General features: G+C 41.4%; 1 pseudogene; it reads left to right on the top strand.

Moving 5' to 3' along the window:
• LOC127446417 (P protein-like) overlaps window positions 1–24,406 on the top strand; it is a 232,729-nt pseudogene that overhangs the window by 128,462 nt on the left and 79,861 nt on the right.

The following is a 24,406-nucleotide window of genomic DNA, read 5'->3' as shown; positions in this document are numbered from 1 at the left end:
GCGGGTGCCGGATGGTGCCCCTTCCCTGAGAAAGAAGGTCCTTCCTCAGGGGAATTTGCCCGGTGGGAGCTGTCGCGAGGAGCGTGAGGTCCGAGCACCACGTCTGGGTGGGCCAGTAGGGTGCTTACCAGGATGACCTTCTCCTCGTCCTCCCTGACCTTGCACAGGGTCTGTGCGAGCAGGCTCACTGGGGGAAAACTCATATTTGCGAGTGCCAGGGGACCAGCTGTGTGTCAGCGCGTCTATTCCGAGGAAGGCCTTGGTGAGGGCGTACCAGAGCGGGCATTGGGGAGGATTCTTGGGAGGCGAACAGGTGCACCTGTGCCTGTCGAATCGACTCCAAATCAGCTGGACCACCTGAAGGTGGAGTCTCCACTCTCCCTTGAGGGTAACCTGTTGTGACGGCGCGTCCACCGAAGTGTTGAGGTTGCCCGGGATGTGAGTGGCTTGCAGTGACTTGGTGCTGCTGACTCCGTTGGAGGAGACGGCGGGCGAGTTGTGACATACAGCGGGAGCGCAGACCACCTTGGCGGTTGACATATGCTACTGCTGCCGTGCTGTCTGTCTGAACTAGCACGTGCTTGCCCTGGATCAACGGCCGGAACCTCTGCAGGGCGAGCAGAATTGCCAGTAACTTGAGGCAGTTGATGTGCCAACGCAGCCGCGGACCCATCCAGAGGCCGGCGGCTGCGTGCCCATTGCCAACAGCGCCCCAGCCTGTTTTGGAGGTGTCTGTCATGACCACGACGCGCCTGGAGACCAGTTCTAGGGGAACACCTGCTCGTAGAAACGTGATGTTGGTCCAAGGGCTGAAAAGACGGTGACAGACTGACGTAATGGCCACGCAGTGTGTCCCATGGTGCCATGCCCGTCTCGGGACTTGAGTCTGGAGCCAGTGCTTAACGGGGCAAGGGCAGCCTCTGCGATCTTCATAAAGTCGCGAGGAGACAGGGACAGGCCGAAAGGGAGGACTTGTACTGATACGCCTGACACTTGAACGCGAACCGCAGGAAGGGTCTGTGTTGAGGAAGGATCGAGACATGAAAGTATGCATCCTTCGGGTCTACCGCCGCGAACCAATCTTGACGCCGGACACTCGCTAGAATGCGTCTTTGCGTCAGCATATTGAACGGGAGTCTGTGTAAAGCCCGGTTCAGTACTCGCAGGTCTAAGATTGGCTGCAACCCACCGCCTTTTTTCGGTACAGTGAAGTAGGGGCTGTAAAACCCTTTCTTCATCTCGGCTGGAGGGACAGGTTCTATCGCGTCCTTCCATAGGAGGGTAGCGATCTCCGCGCAAGGTAGCAGCGTTTTCGTCTTTCACCAAGGTGAAGTGGACACCGCTGAACCTGGGCAGATGCCCGGCAAAGTGAATCACGCAGCCGAGTCAGATGGTCCGGACCAGCCCTCGTGACGGACTGGAAGGCGCAAGCCATGCGTCCAAGTTCCGCGCAAGGGGGACCAAAGGGACAACGTCATCAGATGTACCGGCAGGTGGGGCCTCGCGGCGGGGCGGAGCTCGAGGTGCCACACCACGTCATGGCCGTGCTGAGTCCGAGGACATCGAAGCACTTACCTGGCTCCTTGTGACCACCCCCGGAACAGCCTGGGACGGGGGAGGAAGAGGCCTGTCCTCGTGACCCGTGGAGACTGTCACATCGGGGGCGGATTTGTGCCACAGCTGGGCGCTCAGGGCGGGAGACCGCCGCTGGAGCGCCAACCTGCCAAATGGAGTGGTGGACGGTGGTCGTGATGCCAGCCGTACACACCGGATACGTGACCCAGGGAACAAGGAAACCACTCTTGCTGAGCTCTTGAGTACTGCAGCCACTTGGGCATGCAGCGCAATTAAATGCAAAAGGTAACAAGAAGATGAAGATCTGCTTACCAGCTCCAGAGCAGTGGGTTTCGTTGTCCCTGGGTCGCCCGTCTCAAGGGCGCTTTGAAGCCTTTCACGGGTTCTGGGCGGCTGCGAGACAGGTGGCGTCTGCTTCGGCGATGAGTAGATGGGGTGCGGGATCTTGAGCCGCGCTGGGGCAGGATATGCCAGCTAGCATCCATCTACTGCTCTACCATCGAGAACAGCTGGGCAAAGTCCTCGACAGTGTCGCCGAATAGGCCCGCCTGGGAAATGGGGGCAGCAAGGAATCGTGCCTTGTCGGCCTCACCCATCTCGACCAGGTTGAGCCAAAGGTGGCGCTCCTGGACCACTAGTGTGGCCATCGTCCGCCCGAGAGACCGCGCCGTGACCTCCATCGCTCGGAGAGCGAGGTCGGTCACTGAGCGCAGTTCCTGCATCAATCCCGGGGCGGAACTACCCTCGTGCAGTTCCTTTAGTGCCTTGGCGGACTTGCAGGAGAGCCGTGGCGTGCAGGGCGGAGGCGGCTTGTCCAGTGGCACCGTAGGCCTTGGCCGTCAGAGACGACGTAAACCTACAGGCCTTGGACGGGGGCTTTGGGCACCCGCGCCAGGTGGCGGCGCTCTGCGGGCATAGGTGCACCGCGAGCACCTTTATCCACCGGGGGATTGCCGAATAACCCTTGGCCGCCCCACCATCGAGGGCAGTGAGAGCGGGGAAGCTTAAAAGATCGGGACTGGGCAGTAAAAATTGCCTCACGCGACCTTGTCAGCTCTTCATGCACTTCCGGGAAGAAAGGAACGGGGTGGGGCGTGGCTTTGAGTGGCGCCGCGAGCCCAGGAACCAATCACCGAGCCGCGAGGGTTCAGGGCAGAGCGGTGAAATCCACTCTAACCGACGCTCGCGGCTGCCCGGGAAAGCATGTCGTCATCTCCGCATCAGCCTGTGACTGGGTGATCGACCCTGAAGGGAGGAGCCCAGCTGAGGCTTCCGACTGGATGAGCCCGCTCTCCGATGCTGCACTCGAGAGCTCATCACTTTCGCGGGCTCCGAATAAGAGGTCGAACTCGCCGTGAGACGAGCCGGCGGACTCACCCGGAAGCCCGATCGGGGCAGACGAGCATGCTGGGGAATGGGAGGTCCGCGGGGGGATACCCAGCGGAGGCGGTCCCATTGGGGTCCCCAAATCGCCCCCAGTGCTAGCCGCGCTGGCCTCAAACCCGTGGGTAAAAGGACCGAGGCGGGAGCCTCTGGGGTGGCTCGCTTTCTTACGAAGGCGAGCCACGACCACAACGTTGCCATGGACATATTCTCGCAGTGAGAACATGACCATCCACGAACGCTGTCTCCACGTGAGCAGTGCCCAGACACGAAAGACAGTGATCGTGACCGTTAGAAGGCGAGAGATAACGAGCACAACCAGGAATAACACACAATCGAAAAAGCATCTTTAAAAAAACGCGTCTTTAAAAAGACGTTCCGTGTGTGCGCTCTTTTAGAGAAATATATACTCTTTTAGAGGGGAAAAATGCTTTTTCAGAAAATATACTCTCTAGTTTTTCTGCCGAAGCGCCCAGGGGCATTCTCTGCAGTGCACCAGTGCGGAGGAGGGAGAAGCCACTGAAATGTGGCGTCAGATCCAGCAGAGGTGAATGAACAGTAGTATTCAGCTCAGTGAGCATGACCGTTTGGCTCCGAAGAGAAAATCCTGAATGAGTGGTTGCATACCAGCTCCTTTTATACCCGTATGTTCGGGGGAGTGGCATGCCAATACCACTCGCCAATTTTCATTGGCCTTTTATCAAAGACCAGAGGTGTCTCGGGCTCCCAAGAGTGACCCCTAGTGTCACTACATCGACACCAATGTCGAGTGAGTGACAGATAGGGAACTTTTAACTTGAGCTCACGCTTACAGAACAACTCTTTCTTTTTGCGATACCTGTGTTTTGTCCTACTTGTGGCGCTTTTCATTCAGTGTACAACCACCTTTACTGGAGTCATCATCCAAATAACAATATATTCTGGTGACCAGCTTTGCTGCTCTATAAAGAAAGGCTTCCTTACCTTCTCCATTCTTAATATAACTGTCTTGACTCCATCCCTTTTCTACATAATCAATGCTTGTTCATTGGTTTATCAGGTTCTCTTGTTATTAAATTAGTGTTATCTATTAAAAAAACTTATCTATTGAAATTCTAATCTTAGAGTTTCAAATAAATTTTTAATAAGACACAGACAGCTCTAAGGTTTCCCTCTACTAACTGGCTGTATAAATTAGACATGTTTTTGAGAACATGAAGTACTGAGTACTTGCCTTTGTTATTTTCTGGAGTGTACTCGTTTTAAAAACTGTATAAAATCCCTTTCTTTAATAGTTAATGTATCTGTTTGTTCCTGGATACTGGCATAGATTTGAAATTCTTATCTTAATTTGTATCCCTCTATTCTCATGCTGAACTCTTTATCTTGTCTCGTTTTCTGTCTCCCTGCAGAACTGAAGCATAAGATTCTGGTATGGATGCAGACAGCCCATCGCATAAACCCTGCCAGCCGAGAGGAGACCGCTGTCAAGTGTCTTCTCATGCAGAAGGTGCTCAATCTGGAAAGCCTCTTGCGCAAAAAGATGAAGACCTTCCACAGGTGCTGCACAGATGCCCAGTACATTCTCTCCATTGTATGTTTGTCTACTCTGTGTGTGGTGTTTGAAATCATCCATACCATACATCACAAACCGAAACATACAGCCATATGATCGTACACTGCAAAAAGTCTATCGTTAATTAGTGTCTTTGTCTTGTTTTCCAGTAGACATATCTAAACATTTTTAAAACCAAATGCATTTGAGTTTATCTGAGAAGCAATATTGCATAACATATTAAGGTTTTTCAGAGAATGTATCAGAATGTATCTAAAGTAAAAGTGATATTTACTAAAAGTAAATGATATTTATGTTAAATGTAGTGATATTTAGGGCTCTATTTCCGTGAGCATGCAAAGCGCAATGCTATGCACAACGACAGTGTGCTACGTCTTACCCAGTTTTCGTAAGAGCTCTAATTGTAAGCAAAATTTTTGTGCAAGTGGCCATGGGTGGGAATGTTTGCACTATCTTTTTGCACACTTGCACCTAGACTTAGCACATGCTTGCACGAAAATACCAAAACTTCATGGCCATGCCCACTGACTTTGCTGTTATGACTTAAGGCTTAGCACTTTATTAGGAAAAACTGTACACCTACTTATTCATGTGATTATCTATTCAGCCAATCATGTAGCAGCAGAGCAACGTATAAAATCATGCAGATACAGGTCAGGAGCTTTAGTTAATGTTCACATCTCAGTGATTTCAACTGTGGCATGCTTCTTGGTGCCAGACGGGCTGGTTTGAGTATTTCTGTAAGTGCTGATCTCCTGGGATTTTCACGCACAACATTTTCTAGAATTTACTCAGAATGGTGCCAAAAACAAAAAAACATCCAGTGAGCTGCAGTTCTGCAGATGGAAATGCCTTGTTGATCATTGATAGAGTTCAGCGGAGAATGGCCAGACTGCTTCGAGCTGACAGAAAGTCTACAGTAACTCATATAACCACTCTGTACAATTGTAGTGAGCAGAATAGCATCTCAGAATGCACAACATGTCGAACCTCGAGGCGGAAGAGCTACAACAGCAGGAGACCACATCGGGCACTTTATTAGGACAATAGTGTTCCTAATAAAATGCTCAGTGAGTGTATATTACCATTTGTAATTTTGCAACTCAAGTATATTGACCTTGCTTTAAAAAAGACAAAAATACTGGTTAAAAATTTTATTTGTTGCAGTATAGTCACTCAAGCACAGCCGCGGCCCGTGCATTTTAAATCTAGGCCTTCAAGAAAACACAGTTTCGCAATGAATAAGACACCGTATGCCTATCATACATTATGTGGCAGTCAGCTAATAATACCAATTGACATTTTAAAAACATGTCCACGCACGAAAGCCAGAACCACGGAGGTCTAATACCAAAAAAAGCTCTCATAATATTTGTGATTTAAATTTTGTTTCGTCAGGGTACACGATTACTTTTCAAAACTTGATCTGACACTAAATGCTCAAGCAAACAAATTTACACTTAGAAAACTCCTGATGTTGATATAACAATGCAAAAAGCACTTGCCAATTTGCTTGAAGTGAAAATTAGTCCTCCCTTCCTGTTTAATTAACCCATCGCAGGATCATGCAGAACATCTCAGGTTTTTAAATCCATAAGGATCTCTTTCTCAATGGTGATGAGGCAGTGATGACAGCCGTCTTATCAGCAAGATCTCACGCTCTTTGCTTTCAAATTACATACATCACTTAAAGCATTATTGCATCACTCAAGGCCAGCTAGAAGGCCTTGACTGGGACATATCCTAAAGACCACACCCACCAAGAACAAATAAATCAATCTGATTGGCTGATGAATCTGACAATCTGACTTTAGATTACTATTCACTGCAGTGTTGAGGGATTCTGTGGAAATTCTGAAGGCCTGATGGGGTGGAGCTCAGACTCATGCACTGATTTGACTAAGGAGCGTGGCTTCGGGCATGCGATTTGTGAAATAGTCATCACACTTTGCTTATAAGCATAAAGGAATAAATTCTGATTGTATAAACTTTTTGTTTTTTGCTATTCGTTTGTAGATGAATTACGAGTGGAAAGCGACTGAAAATACATAGGCAAAAAGGTCAATGAAAATGAAAGGATGAAAAAATATTTATTTATTAGGCATGTTACGCCAGCAGAGAAGGCTTTGCTGGCCCTGAGAAATCGCCACTGCTCAAGCAACATGCAACGTCTCAAATAAGTGTGACTGTCTTTGGATCAAGTTTCTCAAAAGCACCATAATGGCTCCAAAACAAAAATAATAATAATACATTTTATTTAATTAGAGCCTTTCACAGCACTCAAGGACACCTTATAACATAGAATAAAAGCAACAATTTAAGCAAGTTCAAATACACAAAAAAAAAAAAAAAACAATAAAACATACAGTTAGACCAAAAAATAAAAAAGATTAATGCAAAAGTAACCCATCTTAAAACATATAAATGTTAACTGTATAAAGAATAGGCTAATTTAAACAGATGTGTTTTGATTTGGGATTTGGAACAGAATCCAGCTGACGGATGTGAAGTGTCAATGACTTCCAGAGTTTAGGTGCAAAATGTATCCTTTCACACTGCATGACACGAGTTGTGTCTGACAGTTGCACTCACACAGAAACCCAGGATGATAAATGAGAAATGATTAATGTGTAGAAAAGTAGGTAATTGTTCTCAATTGCATTGGCCCTCTGTAGTCCTTGTAGAGAGCTGAAATTTTAATTATGCAGAATAATTTTGTTCTCAACAGTAGCCTGTTTTTATTTTTTCATCATTATGCTCAAATGCTTCTTTTTACCACAGAAATTGGATTAGTTCTGCTTTTGGTTTTGCGGTACCTGTGATTTGCTTTGATGATTGATAGAATAATCACATAAGGCCATTTAAAGCCACACATGCTGTGTACAAAACATTTGGGGTGACTACATGAAAGCACCACTCCTACTCATTTACAGCTGTCCATGCTGACTGAAAAGATGTATTAACACTTTATTCATTTTATTAATATATTTTCACAGGCAAATATCACAGGAAGACAAAAACTGGGAGCACAACATTCAGGAGCTGCAGAAAAAGGTAAGTAAGAAAGCAGCATTAAGATGAGTCTGTTGATTAAGTGTTGGTCCTCACTCTCTGATATTATCTTTTTAAATGATAAGAATCAGACCAGTTTCTCTGCTTCCAGTAAAGCGAGCAGACATAATAGTTATTTTACAGCAGTTAGTTCTTGTCCTCTAATCTGATTGGCCAAGCAGCATCCCAAGATTGCTGATGTTATAGTATAACTGCACTGGGACGCTTTATGTTTGGATCACTCTGCTTGTCTGTGTTCGTGGCATTCCAGACAGGCTGTAAATATTTGCTTTGCTTGACAGCTCGCAACGGTTGATCATGCTTTGATTTATTTTCGTTAGTGGCGCAAAATTAGACAAAATAACTGGCCACCCACGGCTACCGAGGAACCATGTAAAACTGCCTTTCGTTACTTAAAGTTTTTATAATGACTAGAAAGGAGAGGATTTACACTGAAATAAGACAGTCAGCTGCTGCTTTCTATAAACATGAAAAAAAAGAGTGTAAAGATGCTGCAAAACCTGTCAAATGCATTTTAGCACCAAAAGAAATGAACAGTGACCGATCAAACAAAAACATTGACATAATCTATATTAGACAATGATAAAAACTGATTGGTTTTCTCATGGTAGAAGCCCATGGCATGGTTGGGTTCATACTGAACGATGCCATGATACACGCAGCCGTACCTGTTGAGGGAGACCACCTGTTTGCCATTATTCTACCAAGAGAAGAGTAGCATCTGAGAGGAAAGAGAGAAAATGGAGGTCAAGAATATTGCTATAAATGTTGTGAGTTTGCACTTAGGCTAAATATTGTGTGACTGTCCCTCACCCATATTTGTTTTCAGTACTGATATAGTTGGTCTGAGATGTTCTAGGCACAAAGTGAATGCAGATTTTGGTGTGGAAGGCCGCCATGGTAATCTGATCAACTGACCTGTCATAATAGGCTGCAAATAAAAAGGCCCACAAGTTTAAAAGAAGATCTGCATGAATCATTGATATGTTGCTTAAATAAAGTGAATTCACTTACAGAATTCAATGTTCACTGTGTAAGGGACCTCCACCATGTTGTTCGTGTTTTTCTTCCAGAAACAGTTGTTGTTAAAGCAGAAAAGAGCATTTCTGGTTTTGGGAAACACCAGGTCTCCTTTAATCAAGAGTTCAGTAGATCCAGCATTTAACGAAAAAGATATAGATGAAATAACACAATATATGTATAGATCTGGAGCACATTTTAAAAAAATGCCACCATTTTCTGATAGCCAGTGTTGGCTTTCACAGTAATCTTCAAGGTGTCTGACCAGTATTAGATTCCAGAATCTTTGACGTGATGTCCATCTTTTCTGGCACAGTTTCAAATGCATCATCATGGCGTTGCTCCTGGTTATGGAAGTATAAAAGTTAAATAATTCTCTTTTAAAGAAATGTAATCATGAATACCAAGAGAGACTAGAAGCCAGCCAACAGCTGTAGATTGGAGAAGGAGGCTCTTGAGTCCATGTTGCGTAGAGTGTGTAGAGATGATCTAGATACTCCTGTGCTGAGGTTTGGTGTCTGAGAGCTGTTCTACCTGGCCTTTATATTGCTGTCTTGGTAGGTCTACCTGGGATTTATGAGTAGCTCTTCATGATCAAAGTCTAAAGTGTGTAACTAAAGGGAGGAGATGTTGAACACCTCTGGTGCACAAGGTTAGTCTTAAACCTTGATGAACCAGGGGAGGTACCAACATTTTACAAATACACTGAAATGCACTTTAGGCACCAATGTAATTCAGTCGAAATCGAGGAAAGAACGAGTGTGACATCGTTTCAAACAAAATCTGGCCAAAAAGAAGGTGCTTTTGAGCTTGTTGTGGTGCTTAGAATCCACTTGCCTGATCAAACTTTCAGGAAAACTTTATGCTGGCTGTTAAACATGTTCTTACTGCCATTGGTCCTTGTTGTAGGTGGGTGTGACCCGATATGCCACCTACTTTGACGGCAACATCTTTTTCTGGTTAATTTGTTCACTAAGTCAACATTAACTCACTGGAGTGTAGAGTAGCCACCCTTTTATATACCCATCATTGCAGTAGTATCGATGTAAAAAACAAGTATAAAAAACATTTTTCATGATCTTATGTGGATTCTCATCATAAAATACAATTACAGAGGGTAAGCTCTGACCATGTATAGTGTGTTAGCATTAGTATTAGCGCCATGAATACAGAATGTATACATGACAAATTACACATTGTCTGCTGCGTCTGCGGGTCTGGGGCCTATAAAACATTTGTTGCTACTGACAGAAAAAATGGTTAATCAATGCCTGGTGCTGATATTTGATACAACAGCACTACTGCTCATGAGATATTGCTTAATTAGAAAGGTTCCTTTCAGCTCTATTTCTAAACATGTTTTTCATGTTTTACAGCACAGAATAGCTGACAGAGTCCTCCTGGTGAAGTGTTTGAGTGTCCTAGGCATGGTCATCTTCATGTTATTCCTAAACTCATTTGTTCCAGCCATACATCTGGATCTGGGTAAGATAGACAAAAACAAGGACGCAAATAATGAGCAATCGTGTGTTTCTATTATTGAACTGGCCCTGTTGTTTACATGCATCACTGTATAATTATGAGTGCTTGTTTCCCCTCTCTCTCTGTTTGAGCATAGGAAATGGAATCACAAAAATACTTTGCTATTTTTTAAAGTATCAAAAGTGTACCAATTCAGATATTCCAGAGGGGAAATATCAAATTTTATTTGCATAATATTAGGGTGCAGGGAAAAAATAGAGAAACAAGTTGTATGCTAATATACTAGCCACATTTTTGCATGATCTAATTGGTGCGTCTACGAATCCATCAATATGTTGATGCTTTAATTGTTTGCAGCTGGACCTTACACACAAAAAGAGACAGTGCAGAGCCATAACAATAGAGGAGCATGAGATTTAATAAGACAGCCAGTATTAGTTGCCCAAAATGAATCTTTTGTTTCTGTTTATTTTTTCAGTATTTTCTTCCTCCACACAGCCATTGTCAATGGAAGACAAAAATAATTATCTTAATCAGTATTTTCTTCTTGTTTTCCAGTACAAATATATACATATCCTTAAAACGAAATATATTTACTTGAGAAGCAAATTTGTTTGAGATAGTAAGTCAAGATAGTTTTTTGGTTAATTTACAGTATGCTTGAAATAAGAAAACAATTTACCAATGGGGTAAGAAAACTAAACTTATTTTAAGATATATTCTCTGAAAACATGTCTTATTATTTTGAACATGTCCTTGCTTCTCATGTAAATTTATCTTGGTTAAAAATGTTTGTCTTGGAAAACAAGACACTGGCTTATGAACATGTTTATTATATGGTAAATGAGATGTCAGTTACACATGGTAACAAGATCTTTACTAAACACTATTAGAAAGACAGGCCACGCAGGTTGTCATATTGTTTGGGGGTCTGATTGTGTATTGCTAATCAATTCTCATTTGTGGACATTCACCGCTCACTGTCCATAGAATTTAGCAAAGAGTGGCTCTGATCTTGAGAAGGGATGACACATGAATATTATCTTAAAAATGATCACTTTGCAATGCCTCATGTCTTCACACATACACACCCACAAAATCAAATCACATTTTTCCCTTTTCAAAGCTGTGTACGTAATTAATCGGCACTGATCACAAAAATAATCACTGTATATTACCATTACCATTTTCAAAAAGCAGTCTAGATCTGCACTCAAAGTCTGCTTAGTTCCTTGTTCTTATCAAAGCAGGGCCGACCAGCATGGGCTGCAAATGACTGTCATTAGACTTTCATTAGGTTGACACCACACCACTCCATTTGACCTTTGATACTGATTATTTAATCATGGAAGAGGATACAGTGCATCTGCTGAAGAGCATTGAAGCACACAGTATGCACTTTGTCTACAGGGCTCCATGTGACTTTCAAACAAAAAGTACATTCATTTTTTTTCTCCCCAATTTGGAATGCCCAAATTCCAATGCGCTCTAAGTCCTCGTGGTAGCATAGTGACTCACCTCAATCCGGTTGGCAGAGGACAATTCTCAGTTGCCTCCGTGTCTGAGACCCTCTGTCCACGCATCTGAACAAGCGGAGATAGAGCATGTGGAAGCTTCACGCTATTCTCCACGGCATCGATGCACAACTCACCACACGGCCCACCGAGAGCGAGAACCACATTATAGTGACCATGAGGTGGTTACCCCATGTGACTCTACCCTCCCTAGCAACCGGGCCAATTTGGTTGCTTAGGAGACCTGGCTAGAGTCACTCAGCACGCCCTGGATTCGAACTCGCGACTCAAGGGGTGGTAGTCAGCGTCTTTACTCGCTACCCAGGCCCCCGGAAAGTGCATTCATGATAATAAAGTGATTCTTAATCCCCAAGGCCATCCATTTCCCTGAAAAATTACATGATTACAATCTGACTTCTTCGAAAATTGACTGCTAAACATGTTACACCTTTCTGTATATACAGCCATCACTAACAATTACACAGTGCATCTTATGTAGTAAATATTTTTGATTTGGAGTTCACCCAAAGATTGAAATGAAAAAAAGGGTGCTGAAAAGTCATTTCCGTAGGTGCGTGAAAATATTTCATATGTACAACATAATTCATTTTCTCAGAAACATCAATAAATCTCTCAGTGTGAGCTCTGAAAATAAAGAAGTTTGTCGAGAACATGCTTGAGAAATCTATGTATCGATAATGTACAGTCAGCCAGTCATTATTGCACAATTAACCCCAACAAGGTGACCATCTTGTTTCACCCTAAATTGGTTTATTTTGTAATAATGACCAACTGACTGAGTTGAATTCACTTATTACGTGAGATGAAAAAGATTGCAGAATGTTACAAGAGATGAAACCAGCACAGTGTAGGATTGGTTGCATGGACAAAAGTCAAATATACAGTTTAGCGATAATTATACAAAAATATTTGACCGCAGAAAGGCGTCATTGACTAACCAGAACTGAGTATTCCAGACAGCCCTATTATAAAGTGTTTAAAGGGATAGTTCACCCAAAAATGAAAATTCTCTCATCATTTACTCACCCTCATGCCGTCCCAGATGTGTATGACTTTCTTTCTTTCTTTCTTCTGCTGAACAGAATTTCAGCTCTGTTAATCCATTCAGTGCAAGTGAATGGTGGCCAGACCTTTAAAGCTCATAAAAATCACATTAAGGCAGAATATGAGTAATCCATATGACTCCAGTGGTTAAATCTATGTCTTCAGAAGCAATATGATAGGTGTGGTGCGAAACAGATCAATATTTAAGTCATTTTTTACTATAAATCTCCACTTTCACAGTCTGAAAGTGAAAATTTGTATTTATAGTAAAATGTTTCTCACCAAAAGTGATTACATTGCTTCAGAAGACATATACTGTATTAAAACACTGGAGTCTTATGGATTACATTTATGCTGCCTTTATGTGATTTTTGGAGCTTCAAAGGTCTGGTCACCATTCACTTACTTTGAAAGGACCTACAGAGCTGATATATTCTTCTAAAAATCTTCGATAGTGTTCAGCAGAAGAAAGAAACGCATTCACATCTGGGACGGCATGAAAGTGAGTAAATGACGAGAGAATTTTCATTTTTGGGTGAACTATCCCTTTAATAGTGCCACAATAAGGGTATTTTTATAGAAACTGGTAAAAACTTCTTATTTTAAGAAACTTGTGTTACTCGTATTTTGTTCATGTGTTTAAATTTATGTGCTTACCATTTTTGCCTTTGATTTAAAACATATGAAATATTACTAATGTTACTCCAGTCATATCGTGATATGGTCATTTATTTATAAATAAGATAAGACCCAGACATAATTAATCTCCTGAGCTGCACAAAAGCTGTAACACCAAATAATGGAGGAGGAAGCAGGGGGAGATTAATCAAAGTAGAAAACATGCTACAGCTCATTTCTTCTTGTAACATCCTGGGAGAGTCTGAATTCTCTACAAAGAAGACGCCAGTGGAAACGCATTTGCTTTAAAATGAAGAACATGATGAGGCAGTGTTTGTATTTCACTCAACAGGCCGGAATGCCAGGGTTGTTTTGGGTATGATGAATGAGCCTCCCAGGCTTCTCAACAAACTTCTTTTAATTGCAGAGCGTTCTGTCTTTAATTTATTTATTTTTTGCTCTGTTTGTAATGCACACTGCTGTAGGCCCCTTACGACTCCTCCATCTTCAACTTGATGCCATGGGGGAACATTAAGTGGAAAGCAAATCAAAAGTTACTTTTTTGGAATTGCGTTGTGATGAAACCATCCCAATCCCAGTGTGGAAGAAGTCTGTGATTCATTGCATTTTTAAAAAAAAAATTTGGTGGATAAAACCAACCCTGTGCATGAGCTTGTGGTAAAGTGTATGCATGTGTCTATATGCTTTGCATAAGGGGTTCTCAAATCTTTTGTCAGCTAAACCTAAACGATCTTAAATATTTACTAAGTCCCCCATGACATTTTAAATAGTCCTCCATGACATTTTAATTAATGTTAGAGGAAAAGTTTTTCGGAACACAAAAGATGTTTTACTGAATATCGCGGTCCAAAGTTTCAACATAATGGCAGTGAATAGTGACTCACTTTGAAGCTAAAAACAATGCAAGTTCTCAAATGAACACACATGCCATTGACCCATTGTGAAAGAACTTCTCTCATGCCTCATGAATGATTTTCACTGAGAAGTTACTTAAAATGTTGGGCTGTTTCTCACCAAAACCTATTGTATGCATTTGGAAGACTTAAAATTTGATGCACGAGTCGCATGGACTACTTTTATGATACTTTTATTATTTTTTAAGCTTCAAAGTGAGTCACTGTCCATTGGCATTGCATTGAATAGATGGACAGAGATAATCATTAAAACATCTCCTTTTGTGTTCAATATAATAATGAAAGGCATATTGGTGTGGCACAACCTAAGGGTGAGTAAATTATTACAGAATTAAAAAGTTTGGGTGAACTACATGTATTCCTTTAACCATAACAAATTTCACATGATCTTGGTATGTTCACTTGTGAAATATTTATTTTATAATTTGTATTACTTATTTAACTTAATTCAGTATTGGCATTTCTACCAGCATCTCCTTAACCCCTTGCAGTTCCCTCATGAACCCCTAGGCATTTGTGAACATCTGTTGGGTAGATAAATACAGTAAGGGTCGACCGATACAGGTTTTTCAATGGCCGATGCCGATACTGATACCTAGAGAGCAGGATGGCCAGTATAAATGCCGATAAATGTAATTCAATTTATCAACAGCAAGTCAGATTTACACCAAATTCCTAAAGAAAAACAAACACTTATTTTATGCAATATTTACCCAAATTTGCAAAAACTTAAAAAGAAAAAACCTTGAAAACAGAAAGTGTTTACTATCCATTGACAAATCTATTAGTAGATTTTGGAACTGACACAAGGGAAAGTTAACAATACTGGTAATCGGCCAAGCGAACACAGTTTTTGGCTGATGCTGATAATCGCCAAATATCGGCCGATTAATCAGTCTATCACTAAAGCGTGCTTGTAATGAAATACAGCAAGGTTGGCACACTGTTGCTCTCAAGGAAATACTTAACTGTGTTCTCACCAAAAACGTGATCTTGGTGAAAACACAATAAAAAATGTCCTTGGGAACAACAGTGTGCTGACTTTGTGTTTTGTTATCGGTATATACTTTACATTTTTATAGTTGTGCACCTGTATTAGTTGCTTCTTGGATGTGCATAGTTCACATGAATCTTGATATTGAGAAAATATTGTAACTTCTAAAGTTGCAGTGTTATTGGGGGAGCAGATGAGATGCACTTGCAAGGTTAAAACACACACCCTTAACCAAGTCATTTGCTTTCACCGTTAATAGACTTGGAGATTCATCTGTTAAATAATTTTGTCTTCAATTGTTCCACTATTCTTGCTTTTGTAGGATCTTTACCTCATTAAATCATACCATCTTTACATTAATACATCCTCCCCCACAATTACATCTCTGTCCTCTGTGTATCTGCAGCTCAGATCTCTCTCTATTCTCTTCCTGCAGTTCTTTCTCTTCCTATCTTTGGCTCTACCTCCCTCTCATCCCTTATTAAATGATTTCCCAAGGGCAATTTCCAGCACTCACCTGTTTAATCAAATTTTGCTAGAAGTGAAAGCTTGCTGTCGTCCCCTCTGCTATGATTTATAGTGTTTCAGTTTGTGGTTGCATTTGCTGGCCAGTGTTGGTCATAATCCCTAAAGGATGTGTGCATTGTTACAAATGTATTGAAGCTTGAATAATAAATGTTTGACAATTGTCCAGCTCTCTCTTAATGAAGGCCATTCACTCACTAGCATCGCTGGCCGGAGTCCAAAGTATCTGGCTGGCTGACAGAGCAACAGTTCTTTCAGGAGGAAGTGGGTCTTTAGATAATTGCTTAGTAATTCTCTAGTCTGACCCCCCCAAAAAAAAGATGCGATGAAAGTGAATGGTGACTGAGGCTTACATTCAGCATAACATCTCCTTGTGTGTTTCTATGTAAAAAAAAAAAAAAAAAAAAAAAAACTTCACTCAGTCATGTCAGCATCAAATTAAAGGGGTCATGACATGAGGAATCAGAGGTCATTGTAGGCTATAAAAACATATTGCAAGTTTCAGAGCTCAAAACTTCCTCCTTACTACAAAAAGAGAATTTGTTGAAACCTAACTGCCAAAATGACTTGTTCTCTACTTCCTCCACATTGTGATGTCACACTGTGGCAGACATTTGCATCTTACCGCCTTCACAACAACACATAAACAGCAACTTTCCCGTATCACTTCCATAGTCCGTACAGTAGTGATGAGCATTGAGATGGCAAGTAGAGAGAGCAGGTCAGTCAAGAGCAGAGAGCCAATCATAATAGTGGGCATTTACTCTCAAGTCTTAAAGTAGAAGCAGCACTAAAACTGAATGTTTCTGACAGAGGCTCAGTATGAGGGTGGAAAATGTTTGAGCGAAAAAAAAAACTTACTAATATTATAAGTGAACCTTAAGAAAAATATTCAAATAATAAAACGGAATGTCATGACCCTTTTAAAACTGCTTTGTTTTGATAAATTATAATAAACTGTGTACTTATTCAGACTGCAAAATTATTTCTAGGAGCCGTTTTATCTGGATGTTATTTGAACATGTGTCACCTTGGTTACTCCGGTAAAACAACCAAGAGATGATCTACATGCACGCAAGAACGTTTTAAACTCCAATCCTACTGCTCGGAAATGCATCTCTCAGCTCGCCAACATTTATTAACTCCACTACAGTAAATGGCCTCTGTAAAGTTGTATTAACATCTGCAGCCAGTCATTCTTTATTTTAACCTTTCACGTCAAACACGTCAAACAGTTGCATGTAATATACAGGTTCCAGATTAAAGCCTGTTTTTCTGTGGCTATTATAGTAAAGGCCACAGGCTGGCATGTGACGCATTAGTTGTCCATGGTTCAGACATCTAAATGGCACACTCATTATGACAGACCCCAACCACTACTGGTGATGGAGCAGTATAATATTGGCCGGGTCTTGCCGGGATGTTCGCCTCACTTTAGTGACTCGTACATTTTGTTCCTGACTTACTGCGTTTTTTTTTTTTTTTTTTTTTTTTTTTAAGCTCAGAGGCTTCTTGGAAATGATACATCAGCTAATCAGTAGTAAAATGGCTGGGAACATTTGTTGACCTTTTGTACAACATTCACACACGCTATTGTAGGCTTGAGAGAAGAACCATAACAGGGTTGCAATTTAGCATGATTTTAAGGTTACTATAAAATGTCATCAATCACTGGATTAAGTTTTAGCATTTTACAATAAGGTTCTGTTCATTAACATTAAATGCATTAGGTATCAAGAACTAAAAATGAACAATATTTGTTTTTACAGCATTTATTAATCTTGGTTAATATTAATTTATAAATTTACAGTTGTTCATTGATAGTTCATAATGCAGTAATCAGTGTTAACTGGGGCGTAGATTCCGGTGGGATGGGGGGAGGTACCCTTGAAAAAAAACGTTTTTAATCTTGATTTCTTTTTTTTCTTTTCTTTTTTTTTTTTTTTTTGACGTGAGACTTTTTTCAAGTAGTGACAGTTATTGTTTGGTATTTACATATACTGTACATTTAATCATTTAGCAGACCCTTTTATCCAAAGCGACCCACAATCCTTTATAAACCAATATATCCAATATAAATATACACTGCAGAATGAAAATGAAATGAAACAAGCAAAAAATACTTCATTACTTAGTTAATTTTAATTGTAAGTACTTCTGTCTAGTTTTAGCATACATGGCTAGATATGTATACTTGTTTCAAGCATTCTTATCCCATTGGCAGATTTTTTTTGCTTGATTTTAGGATTTTTAAAAATATATTTTATATATTTTTCTATATTTAAGTTTATTTGTTTCAAGAGGTGCAGTGCATAGAAGCTCACTATTATTTTAATATGATGTTTATTGTACGACTTGTGAAATTACATAAGTACTTTTTAACAGGATGCAGAAGAGGATGTCCATATAACAACATACAGCGTTAATTAACATCTGTCAGGGAGCCTATTAATCCTTCCAGATGTAATGTACTGTTATCTCTGTATCCACAGTTGTTGTGCGATTCCCATCACTTATTTAGGCTGCTTCTTTGATCTTTGTTGGACACATCACAAAAGCCTTTAATGAAGATTATCCAGTAACTGGCTTATTATTCTTATGTTCTGACACCCCGCAGTCCATTGTGGTGTTGCCGATTACCTTTGGTGTCAGTGTATCGATGTGGATTGTGTTTATGAGTCTGTTTGTGGGGTGGTTAAGCTGTGTTTCTAATTGAATGTCACTGTATGGTCTCTCTCCCACTGACTGAAGTATTGTGTGAGTGGAATACCAGATATAGGACCACTGTGTTGGCTGATGCGTGTGTGTGTATGTGTAGACATGGGACAGGAAGATAGATAGAGACATAACAAATGATTGATGCATTGCATTATACACTGGTGGGCTATTTTCCAGGATTCCATCACCTTAAAACCTTTACACATAACAACAGGAACTAAAACTGTGTTTGTCTGGACAATTTTTTTGGTTCTTCCCTAGTGATCATGGCTTGATGTACTGCTTTGTCCCTCAGGTTGGATGGCTATCTTGGGGGCTCTGTGGTTGCTGGTGCTGGCTGACATTCAGGACTTTGAGATCATACTTCACAGAGTGGAATGGACCACGCTGTTGTTCTTTGCTGCACTGTTTGTGCTAATGGAGGTATGGCAATACTCATCTGTCAATCCCAATATTCTGTCATAGATTACATCACAGCGATGTCTAGTCATTCTTTACCAAGCTGAAAAGACCAACACAGCTGGTCACCTGCACATGTTGTGTTTGGGATTGTTGGAGTGCTGAATAGATCTGCATAGGCATTAAGTTAAAGCCCGAACCCAGCCCATAAACAAGAGCCCGAGACCTGACCCATCCAGGGGGTGCATAACTCACTACTTAACCACCACAGTACGATGCATAGTTTGAGAAATTAACTAGCTATTTATGACTGTTTCCCGAAACCGTAGTAACTATGTCGCCCATTCATTGTTCGAACCACATTGGTTCAACAGTATAGACCTGTCATTAAAAGTGTTATGCAGGGGGTGGAGTAATAAATTCTATGGATGTTAAATTATAATATAGCTCAGTTACATGTATTCTTGAAAGCTGTTTAATGCCCGAAAGCTGCTGAAGACATGAAAGTGGTGTGCACTGTTTAATGCGACATATGATTGCGCCGTAATTGTGGAGTTTTTACCTCTACATCAGACTTCGTTTTCTTAAGTGCATGTAAACGTTGTCAAATTTTGACAGAATAAAAGATGTATATGGAAAAGATATAGAAGCTTCAGTGAAGTGAAATGATGTCCACAGCAAACTAACAAGGAAAAGTGTTGGGTAAATTACAAAAAAAGTAATCCTCTAAAATTACTAACTACTTCTCTAAAAATTATAATCAGATTACTTTACTGATTACTTTATTGAAACAATAATCAAATAACTAATTACTTTACTTTTAAGTTACTTTCTAAAACACATTCAAAATGTCTATTTTCTCCTTGTTCACTGTTGCACACCCTTCAGCTGTCACAGAAACGCAAACAGACATACATATGAACATATGAATTTACATTTTAACTGTAGTACACATAATATTCTTTTTAATATTCGTAGTTACTCCAGCCAGGTCTCCTTAGCAACCAAATTGGCCTGGTTGCTAGGGAGGGTACAGTCACATGGGGTAACCTCCTCGTGGTCACGATTAGTGGTTCTCGCTCTCAGTGGGGCGCATGGTAAGTTGTGCGTGAGTCATGGAGAGTAGCACGAGCCTCCACATGCTGGGAGTCTCTGCGGTGTCATGCACAATAAGCCATGTGACAAGATTCGTGGATTGACTGTCTCAGAAGTGGAGGCAACTGAGACTTGTCCTCTGCCACCCAGATTGAAGTGAGTAACCGCGCCACCACGAGGACCTACTAAGTAGTGGGAATTGGGCATTCCAAATTGGGGAGAAAATGGGGATAAAAAATAAAAAATAAAAAGAATTCGTAATCCAAGTAATGTACTTAAAAGTAATTACTTTAATTGAAAGTCAGTAACTGTCAGCTGATTACAAGCATTTAAAATGTGATGCATTACACTAATTTTTGTGCCTAAAAGTAATTCGATTACAGTAATTTATTAATTTGCAATTCGATTACACCCAACACTGACAAGGAACTATGCTTCTAACCACAGATAAAGAGCTGTAGTTCCAACCACATAACTTTGTGATGCTGTTTTTGAAAGTTCGTTTTGGGAAACACAAAATCACTGGCTAACAATGGTTTTGGGAAACTCTCCCCTGAGTGGTACAGTCAAATTTTAATACTTAATCTGAACTGAACATGAAATCGTGTTCACTCTGAGCACAATCTGTCAAAACCTGCCTTTGGGTACATTTAGGGACCGATGTTGTTCAACTGGAAAATCGATTCATGCAGCAAATACTGTTTTTTCAATTCTAAAAATGCAAAAGGTTTTCGTTTAGACGAGAATTCATTATTCAGTTATAACTAGAACCCCAACAAAACCTAACAATTTGTTGGGGCTTGTAATACTCAAGTCGCCGACCTCAAGTGTGCTAGTGTTCCCAACAGACTTTTTAATTTTACCATCAAGACTTCTTTGGTTAACTGCCCACACAAGATATACAATTCTAGTTGACCAAGTTTTGGTGGTGAACAACATGGCTCTGCTGGTTCACCAACTTAACCAAGAGTAGACTTGCAATAGTCAGCATAAAAGCAGGCTGAATCAGCATGCAAATTTATTCTGGTCTAAGCTGGTCTTTTCAGCAGGGTACTTTGTATTGTTTAAAATATATTGTTTTTTCATGGAAAAGCTAAATAAAATATTTAAAGTGTAGGCTATTGTTATGTTTGTGTTTATCTATGGCATTCATAAGTAAAGACAGAGAGAGAGAGAGAGAAAGAGAGAGACTGAGATAGAGATTGTCTAAGCAATGGGAAAGTGAGCGTGTCAGCAGCAGGAGTGCTGGGTTTTCTGTTTGTGTAGATCTAATCCTTTGTTTTGTTAGGAGGAGAGTATTCACACAAGGAAACCCAACCCTTGGGCCCAGTGAGGAGCTTAGCGCTGCTCCAAGATAAACTGTTTGCCCTCTACTGCAGAGCTAACATTCACAAGGACGCATACTAGTATATGCCACAAGCACTGAGCCAAAAATAGATTTGGATATTCCACATTAATTGTTAAAACGATGGAAATCTTTGCTGTCAAGTTAAATGTCTGCTGTTTTTGTTTCTGTTTTGTGGCCCCTGCTGTAGGCACTTTTCAGCTGATCAGGCTGGGAGACCAGTTGGCTGACCAGCTAAACACTAGCTTGGCCAGGCTGGGAGACCAGCAAGACCAGTTTAATACCAGCTGGCCAGGCTAGGAAACCAGCTAGACCAGCTTAAACAAGTCTAAGGGAGCAAAGCTGGTCAGGCTGGTCTGTTTTGATGGTCTTAGAGGGGTTTTGGGGACTTTTTAGCTGGTCAGGCTGGGAGACCAACTGGCCGACCATCTAAACCAGCTAAACACTAGCTTGGCCAGGCTGGGAGACCAGCTTAAACCAGCCTAAGGTGGGAAAGCAGGTTAGGCAGGTGTGTTTTGATGGTTTTAGGGGGGCTTTGGATACTTTTAAGATGGTCAGGCTGGATCTTAACCAGCTAAATGCTAGCTTGGCCAGGCTAGGAGAACAGCAAGACCAGCTTAAACCAGAAAAAGGTGCAAAGCTGTTTTGATGGTTTTAGAGGGGGTTTGGGCGTTTTTCAGCTGGTCAGGTGGGGAGACCAACTGGCTGACCATCTAAACCAGCTGAACACTATCTTGGCCTGGCTGTGAGACCAGCAAGACCAGCTTAAAACCTGTTGTTTAGGCTGGGAGACCACCTAGACTAGCTTAAACCAGCCTAAGGTGGCAAAGTTGGTCTATTTTGATGGTTTTAGAGGGGTTTGGGGCGTTTTTCAGCTGGTCAGATGGGGAGACCAACTGGCTGACCATCTAAACCAGCTGAACACTATCTTGGCCTGGCTGTGAGACCAGCAAGACCACCTTAACACCAGCTGTCTAGGCTGGGAGACCTCCTAGACCAGCTTAAACCTGACTAAAGTGGCAAAGCTGGTTATGCTGTTCGGCTTTGATGGTTTTAGAGGGGTTTTGTGCACTTTTCAGTTGGTCGGGCTGGAAGACCAGCTAGCTGTCCAGCTAAACAGCAGCTTGACTGGGTTTATAGATCAACTAGACCAGCTTAAACCAGCAAAGACCAGCAAACCACCTCAGGCTGATTTAAGATGTTTGTTTTTTCCCAGCAGGGGTTTGATTTTCTGTTTTGTGTGTTTTTTAAGGCCCTAGCCCAGCTGCAGCTTATCGACTACATTGGGGAGCAGACAGCAGTGTTGGTTAAAGTGAGTATTTCCTAAAAAATATTTTTACAGTCTTTGTGTGAGTGTGTGTGTGTGTGTGTGTGTGCACATGTGTAAAATTAATGTAAGTTTTACTATAGCTTTTATTTGATCATAAAGGAACAATAATTATAAAATAAATGCATTTCAAAGCATAAAAATAAAAAAAAACATTGCAAACCAGCCAAATGATCCTCATTAAATAGCATGGCTGGCCAAAATCGCTGTTATCCTAGATCTAATTGTTGGGCTGTGTGGGCCCTGTTACAGAGATTTCCACAGGCCTGTAAGTGTCCAGCTCTACCTGGCTGGAAATCACACTCTGATAGACCCATCAGCTTGTGTTTGGTGTGTAGGCCTTTTACAATCACAGTAATTACTCATGACAGGTGCTGCTGTGGAGCTCTGATGCATTCAATCCAATCACCATCACCGGGACTCAGAAACCCCAAAATCTGACCACATATATAACAACCAAAGAGAGAAAAACTGGATAAAAGACTGGAATGAGACAATGTACATAATAAATTACATTTGTACGAGTTTACAAAAAACTATGGTGTGTTTTCACGTTATAGTAGCGGTCGACTAATATATCGCAAAATTGTATATATATATATATATATATATATATATATATGTATACAGGTGCATCTCAATAAATTAGAATGTCGTGGAAAAGTTCATTTATGTCAGTAATTCAACTCAAATTGTGAAACTCGTGTATTAAATAAATTCAATGCACACAGACTGAAGTAGTTTAAGTCTTTGATTCTTTTAATTGTGATGATTTTGGCTCACATTTAACAAAAACCCACCAATTCACTATCTCAAAAAATTAGAATATGGTGACATGCCAATCAGCTAATCAACTCAAAACACCTGCAAAGGTTTCCTGAGCCTTCAAAATGGTCTCTCAGTTTGGTTCACTAGGCTACACAATCATGGGGAAAACTGTTGATCTGACAGTTGTCCAGAAGACAATCACTGACACCCTTCACAAGGAGGGTAAGCCACAAACATTCATTGCCAAAGAAGCTGGCTGTTCACAGAGTGCTGTATCCAAGCATGTTAACAGAAAGTTGAGTGGAAGGAAAAAGTGTGGAAGAAAAAGATGCACAACCAACCAAGAGAACCGCAGCCTTATGATTGTCAAGCAAAATCGATTTGGGTGAACTTCACAAGGAATGGACTGAGGCTGGGGTCAAGGCATCAAGAGCCACCACACACAGACATGTCAAGGAATTTGGCTACAGTTGTCGTATTCCTCTTGTTAAGTCACTCCTGAACCACAGACAACGTCAGAGGCGTCTTACCTGGGCTAAGGAGAAGAAGATCTGGACTGTTGCCCAGTGGTCCAAAGTCTTCTTTTCAGATGAGAGCAAGTTTTGTATTTCATTTGGAAACCAAGGTCCTAGAGTCTGGAGGAAGGGTGGAGAAGCTCATAGCCCAAGTTGCTTGAAGTCCAGTGTTAAGTTTCCACAGTCTGTGATGATTTGAGGTGCAATGTCATCTGCTGGTGTTGGTCCATTGTGTTTTTTGAAAACCAAAGTCACTGCACCCGTTTACCAAGAAATTTTGGAGCACTTCATGCTTCCTTCTGCTGACCAGCTTTTTAAAGATGCTGATTTCATTTTCCAGCAGGATTTGGCACCTGCCCACACTGCCAAAAGCACCAAAAGTTGGTTAAATGACCATGGTGTTGGTGTGCTTGACTGGCCAGCAAACTCACCAGACCTGAACCCCATAGAGAATATATGGGGTATTGTCAAGAGGAAAATGAGAAACAAGAGACCAAAAAA

This window comes from Myxocyprinus asiaticus, chromosome 9, assembly GCF_019703515.2.
Source record: "Myxocyprinus asiaticus isolate MX2 ecotype Aquarium Trade chromosome 9, UBuf_Myxa_2, whole genome shotgun sequence".
Lineage (NCBI taxonomy): Eukaryota > Metazoa > Chordata > Actinopteri > Cypriniformes > Catostomidae > Myxocyprinus > Myxocyprinus asiaticus.
This window is presented reverse-complemented; position numbering and strand designations above follow the sequence as displayed.